General features: G+C 33.0%; 2 long non-coding RNA genes across 2 annotated transcripts; one reads left to right on the top strand and one right to left on the bottom strand.

Annotated features, from left to right (window-relative positions):
- The first annotated feature begins 1,808 nt into the window (after positions 1–1,808).
- On the top strand, positions 1,809–1,931 carry LOC111084130. Its single transcript, XR_002609405.1, has 2 exons — positions 1,809–1,853; positions 1,894–1,931. It is a non-coding gene; the product is annotated as an uncharacterized LOC111084130 (long non-coding RNA).
- Positions 1,932–4,800: 2,869 nt separating this feature from the next.
- LOC106477281 lies at positions 4,801–6,525 on the bottom strand. The gene is made up of 2 exons (XR_002609404.1): positions 6,303–6,525; positions 4,801–5,926 (listed from the first exon to the last, which is right to left on the bottom strand). It is a non-coding gene; the product is annotated as an uncharacterized LOC106477281 (long non-coding RNA).
- Between the last annotated feature and the right edge of the window lie 438 nt (positions 6,526–6,963).

Raw genomic sequence — 6,963 nt, 5'->3', positions numbered from 1 at the left:
AACTGTGACAGTGGCAATTTTCATCTGTTCAACATTTCAAGGATGACTTCAATGAGGGCCTAATCACAACTGTGACAGTGGCAATTTTCATCTGTTCAACATCTCAAGAATGACTTCAATTAGGGCCTAATCACAACTGTGACAGTGGCAATTTTCATCTGTTCAACATTAAGGATGACTTCAACGACGGCCTAATCACAACAGTGGCAATTTTCATTTGTTCAACATTTCAAGGATGACTTCAATAAGGACCTAATTACAACTGTAACAGTGGCAATTTTCATTTGTTCAACATTAAGGATGACTTCAATGAGGGCCTAATCACAACTTTCTTTTCCATATTTCAAGGATGACATCAATGATCACTACAGGTCAAGCATGCTCCAAGTGAGAGTGGAATTCTCCTGTCCAATATTTCAAGGATGACATCTTTCAGGACAAGGTCACTATTTTGTCACTGAAGGTTTCTGAAAGGTCACATATTTGCTTGGAATATTTCAAGGATGACATCATTGAGGACAAGGTCACTATTTTGTCACTGAAGGTTTCTGAAAGGTCACATATTTGCTTGGAATATTTCAAGGATGACATCATTGAGGACAAGGTCACTATTTTGTCACTGAAGGTTTCTGAAAGGTCACATATTTGCTTGGATTCGTACATTGCAAACTATGTGACTACGGAAACATTAAACTTCCTTAACTCATTCCACCCATGACTGAATAAGTCTGTGTCCTGTTGTACCATCACAATGATCTCCAAAGGTAGTTGTTGGATTTAAACACAGGAAGAAGATGGATGTAGATAATATAACAGAAAACAAGGCCTAAAGAACCAGTAGATTAAACCATTTCTTACCACCATCACTGGAACATTTATTTATTTTTGACAAATCCCTGTATGTATATATATAATCAGTTCATTCTAAATCTAAATATGTAACAGTGTATGCAGCACAAAATCTATTATAATAAAATTTTACCTTGTGAAAATGAAGGTATTTCAACCTGTCATTTAAGCTAAAACACAGTTTCCTTCTTCCCTAACTGTCTATGTTTTTTAACAGTACACAAGGTTACACTAGAACATCGTGTTAAACTGGCATTACCTTGAAACAGATTCGGTTTTAATAGTGAAATGATTTGACTGTACTGAAAACGTAAAGCTTGAACATATCAACAGCACAGCACTATCACATCAACACATTCAGTTAAACAATCCATTGTACTATACTAGACTATGGGCCGTCACTGCTGTAGTCATATATAATTGGTCCGAATTATTTAAATACGGCAGCGCCCTACAATACTAGTAACTCTTTTATAAAACGGACTCTGCTTATGAAGAAATTAAGTTATGCTACTCTACATGGGGTTGTAATGAAACTACTGAACAAGTCAAATATTAAAAAACTAATTTATTTTCTGACTTTTGGAAAAGTTCATCAAAACAACATTACTTACTTAATTTTGGTTTTGCAAAAAGTGACTTACAAATTTCAAAGGGTCAAAACTAGAAACTTGATATCCATATTTGTCCATCATTTGGAAGTATGCAAAGATATAAAAACAACTGAACATACGCACTACTATAAGCCACCAAACTAAACAAGAATTCTGTAGATACCGCTTGCACATAAATATAAAACTAATTCCTACTTCTAAGGATAAAAAAATAAGTACGCATATCTCCTTAACTTTCATGCTATTTTAAAACATCTACATAACAAAGCCGAAAACAAACCAAAGAATTTCATCTGAAATTCTGAATACAATTTCAATTTATATTCATTTAGTAGTACTACATAGCATTAATGCTATGTAGTACTACTAAATGAATGTAAAATAAACTAGGTTAGTTATCGTACTACTAAATGAATATAAAATAAACTAGGTTAGTTATCAATGCTATGTAGTACTACTAAATGAATGTAAAATAAACTAGGTTCGTTATCGATGCTATGTAGTTGAATTCTATATAGGCTATCTGTATTAGCCATCCTAACCATTGAAGTGATAAGACTAGAGGGAAGGCAGTTAGTCAACACCACCTTTGGACTGCTCTTGTCAAACTGAATAGAGTGGGACTTGACTGTCACTCTTATAATTCATTCACTTTGTGTCGTCACTGCTACAGAGATTGATTACAATGGACCACCGACACTGTCTGTCTCGAGTCCTTCCTGCGTACTGAGATCTTAAGACTCATCCACCGTTTGATATTATCCTCCCGTTTCCTTCATCATCTCTTTTGTTCACTTTCCTTCTAGCATAAATTTCTTTATCTTGTTCTTTTTTGACATGTTCTAAGTATATCCATTTTCTTTTGCTTTATGGTGTCTAAGAGTTATTTAAAATCTCTACGTTTGTTTTTCTGCCTGTCAATGATATTCTTCCAGCTTTTTCTCTATACTTTTATTAATTATCCAAGTCTACATCATATAGCGTTGTTTGTATGTAGCATTCCATTCGTCTCATTCTTTGCTGATTTATTTTTATAGACAGCTATTGTTCTTATCTCTTCTACACATGTTCTATCTTCTGTGATTAACTGTCCAAGATAAATAAAAGTTTTAACTTGTCCTAGTTCCTCTCCATTTGTTATTATTTCAGCTTCGGGTTTTTTGTTTTTTCTTGCTGACAACCACTGTCTATTTTTTAAACATTCAATCCTTACTTATCAGCACAATAACACTGTGTCATTTGAACATCTTAACTTATTTTTATGGCCCCCTATGGTTAGTCTTTTGATTCTTTCTAAGTCTCTGTTAGAGATCACACATCCATGTCTCAGTGAGTTACTATTGCTCACAGTCAGGTGCTAGTTGTTCACAGTACAGGTTGATAATAATTAATGTCCTTGCCATTCAAACCGAAGGCTTCAAGACTTCTATTAGCTTTAAATGGTAAACTTTGTATAAAACAGACATAAATATTTTTCTGGAATTCAATGTACGTTTTTTCTGATATTATTTTCATGCTGAATATTTCTTCTCTCATTCCACTGTTTGGTCTGAATTCAAGTTGTTCCTCACAAACCTCTTTGTCTATTTAGTTGTTCCTCACAAACCTCTTTGTCTACTTAGTTGTTCCTCACAAACCTCTTTGTCTACTTTGTATTTGATTCTTTCCAATATGATCCTAAATAATAACTCGGTCATGTGGCTTATCGGGGTGCTTCTTCTTTTCAATATGATTCTAAATAATAACTCGGTCATGTGGCTTGTCGGAGTGCTTCTTCTTTTCAATATGATTCTAAATAATAACTCAGCCACGTGGCTTATCGGGGTGCTTCTTTTCAGTATGATTCTAAATAATAACTCAGCCACGTGGCTTATCGGGGTGCTTCTTCTTTTCAGTATGATTCTAAATAATAACTCAGCCACGTGGCTTATCGGGGTGCTTCTTCTTTTCAATATGATCCTAAATAATAACTCAGCCACGTGGCTTATCAGGGTAGTTGTTCTTTCCAATATGATTCTAAATAATAACTCAGCCATGTGGCTTATCAGGGTAGTTGTTCTTTCCAATATGATCCTAAATAATAAATCGGTCACATGGCTTATTAGGGTGCTTCTTCTTTTCAATATGATCCTAAATAATAACTTAGTAATGTGGCTTATCAGGGTAATCTATTGCTTTTGTCTTCTTTGTGAAGGTGATAAAAAACTGATTACCCTAAGCCTTCTGGGATGTGTCATGTGTCGTTTATGTTATTATGCAGTTACATCAGCTTGTCAACACTAAATTCTTCAAAGGCTTTTAGTATTTCATTCTTATAACTCATCCAGAGCAGTGGTAACAGGATGAGAGCCTCAGATCCGTACGTTAGCCACACTCGTACATGAGTGACCATTATACTAACTTTAAGATTTACTTACGTACATGAGTGACCATTATGGATCCATTATACCAACTTTAAGATTTACTTACGTACATGAGCGACCATTATGGATCCATTATACCAACTTTAAGATTTACTTACGTACACGAGTGACCATTATGGATCCATTATACTAACTTTAAGATTTACTTACGTACATGAGTGACCATTATGGATCCATTATACTAACTTAAGATTTACTTACGTACATGAGTGACCATTATGGATCCATTATACTAACTTTAAGATTTACTTACGTACATGAGTGACCGTTATGGATCCATTATACTAACTTTAAGATTTACTTATCACCCCAGTAATTTGCTTTATTTTTGTAATCCATTCAATTAAAATTAACTACCTTCCCACAACCGAGTGTAAACTGTGAACAAAAGATTTTGGTTGTAGAATATCATGGGCTTGGGTATCCACATTTTGTTTTCATGCCATACACAAGACTTACAAATAGGGTAAATGTGATACTGTACCAGTGTCTTGGTCAGTAGCCCATACAATCACCCAAGTCTGACAGAATAATTGTACTGTGTGTCAGGACTACTTGCTAATTAATGAGTAGAATTAGATGAATGTGTAGGAGATGAATATTCAACCACCAGTCTTACTGTATATACGTCGTACCTATCAAATATCCTACAAATGTACACGTCCAGTTCAGCATTCACACGTCACAGTCTTACTGTATATACGTCGTACCTATCAATTATCCTACAAATGTCCAGTTCAGCATTCACACGTTGTAGTTTGTACTGATATTTTCTCTTCTGTGATTTTTTGTCCTTGTTGTGTATATAGAAAACAAACACAAATTCAGACTTATTCCAAGCTTTGATTTTAAGATAGCATTTAGGGATTTAAGATTGAAATATATTCCATACGTATGGATGAATGACACAGATAAATAGTATAGAAATAGAAGTTTATTTTTTATTAATTAAAAGTACTGTTTACAAGAATAGATAATATATCAAAAGATATTAATGAGCTTTATAACTTATCCATATTAGATAGCTTTCCATCCACTAACTTTAACCATATTAGATAGCTTTCAATCCACTAACTTTAACCATATTATATAGCTTTCAATCCACTAACTTTAACCATATTATATAGCTTTCAACCCACTAACTTTAACCACATTAGATAGCTTTCCATCCACTAACTTTAACCATATTAGATAGCTTTCAATCCACTAACTTTATCCATATTAGATAGCTTTCAATCCACTAACTTTAACCATATTAGATATCTCTCCATCCACTAACTTTAACCATATTAGATAGCTTTCCATCCACTAACTTTAACCATATTAGACAGCTTTCCATCCACTAACTTTAACCATATTAGATATCTCTCCATCCACTAACTTTAACCATATTATATAGCTTTCCATGCACTAACTTTAACCATATTAGATAGCTTTGCATCCATTAACTATAACCATATTAGATAGCTTTCAATCCACTAACTTTAACCATATTAGATATCTCTCCATCCACTAACTATAACCATATTAGATAGCTTTCCATCCACTAACTTTAACCATATTTGACTTAAGACATTTCAAAAGATGTTTGACTGGTTAATAAGGATCACCCCCCCTCTCTCCCCTTCTCCCAGACTTAATTTTCAAAATACTTACTGCTCTTCATATTTCTATACATGCACAAGTAAAAATTTTTTGGTTTTTGATTCCTGAGCCATTTCATAGTAAATAATAAAATTAAATAATTGAACTTACATGGTTACTGAACACTCAAATACTGATGAACCTTACTTTTGGTTAAAAGCAGCTGGTGGTTATAAATAAGTATCAACACTTATATTTGTACATATTAATATTGCACAAAAACTGTTTCAACACAGAGGTGAGGAATAATCCACACATCTAGATACAAACGAGTTATTTTTGTACGTGTTTCCAATGATATAATTGTAATGCTTTCCACTGTACTTTTCCCAACAGAATATGGTGACGTCTTGTACGAATAAATTCCACTGCTTGTTCGGCATTCCATCCATGTTTCTTTAAAAATAAACAAAAATCGATGAATGGCATAGCAAAATACAAATAAACCTGACTTTGTGATAAAAAATAATTATGTATCAAAACTTTTACAATAATGGTCAAAGAAACAAAGAATTGTACATACTTAATCATTCTTAGTATAACAAATTAAACACACACAAGAATACTCCAGTCATACAGTAAATTTTATAGCAAAAGTGTAAGTTAAAATTGAAAAGAGGCATTTTCCAAATTTTCAATTACTTTAAGTGAGACTTATGGCTAAAAAATCAGATGAAACTGTGTAACTGAAATACATTAAATTACAGAAAACGTTTTTGTCAGAGTTACATAAAAATTTTGATAACTTGTGGGCATTAAATAATTTTCTTACCTCCATCAGATAGCAACCAACCAACGTCGCACTACGAGTTCTACCAGCCTTACAATGAACATACACACTATTTCCAGTGTTTTCAAAACCTTTAATGAAAGACACTCCTTGCTTGAGTTTCTCCTGAGAAGGTGTTTGGAAGATATCCATCGTGTTGAGCTGAAGAAACTGGACATCCTTTGCAAGCCATTCCTGAAAAAATATGAAGTTATTTTAAAAGTTCAAAATCGTTAAAATGTAAAAATACAGATTCATAGTTGAGTATCGTTGATCTAAGAATGTTGAATACAAAAAACAGTGCAAAGAGAAAAACTTGATTGTATTCAAAACTTACAAAATAAATCACAATATAAGGATGAATGTAACAGAAATTACAACACTTACTACCAAATAACTTACAAAAATCTGAGCAACTATTTAACTCTTTCAGCATGGGTTCAGTCCCTGGGAGTGACCTCGTAACCATTTTGTGCTTGTTATAGTTTTCATGCTATAACTTTTAAATTAGTATGTGAATGTTAACAACATCTGGCAGATTATCAGTAAACATTACAATGTTTTCATACACAAAATATCAAATTTTTTTATTAAGTGTTAAGGTATATAAAGCAATGTTTTTTTCATGTCTATTTTTTCTTTTCACATGTTGCCTATCTATCGT

The sequence above is a fragment of the Limulus polyphemus genome, unplaced genomic scaffold, assembly GCF_000517525.1.
Source record: "Limulus polyphemus unplaced genomic scaffold, Limulus_polyphemus-2.1.2 Scaffold13908, whole genome shotgun sequence".
NCBI lineage: Eukaryota > Metazoa > Arthropoda > Merostomata > Xiphosura > Limulidae > Limulus > Limulus polyphemus.
The sequence above is the reverse complement of the archived record's forward strand: the minus strand, read 5'-3'. Positions and strand labels throughout refer to the sequence as shown.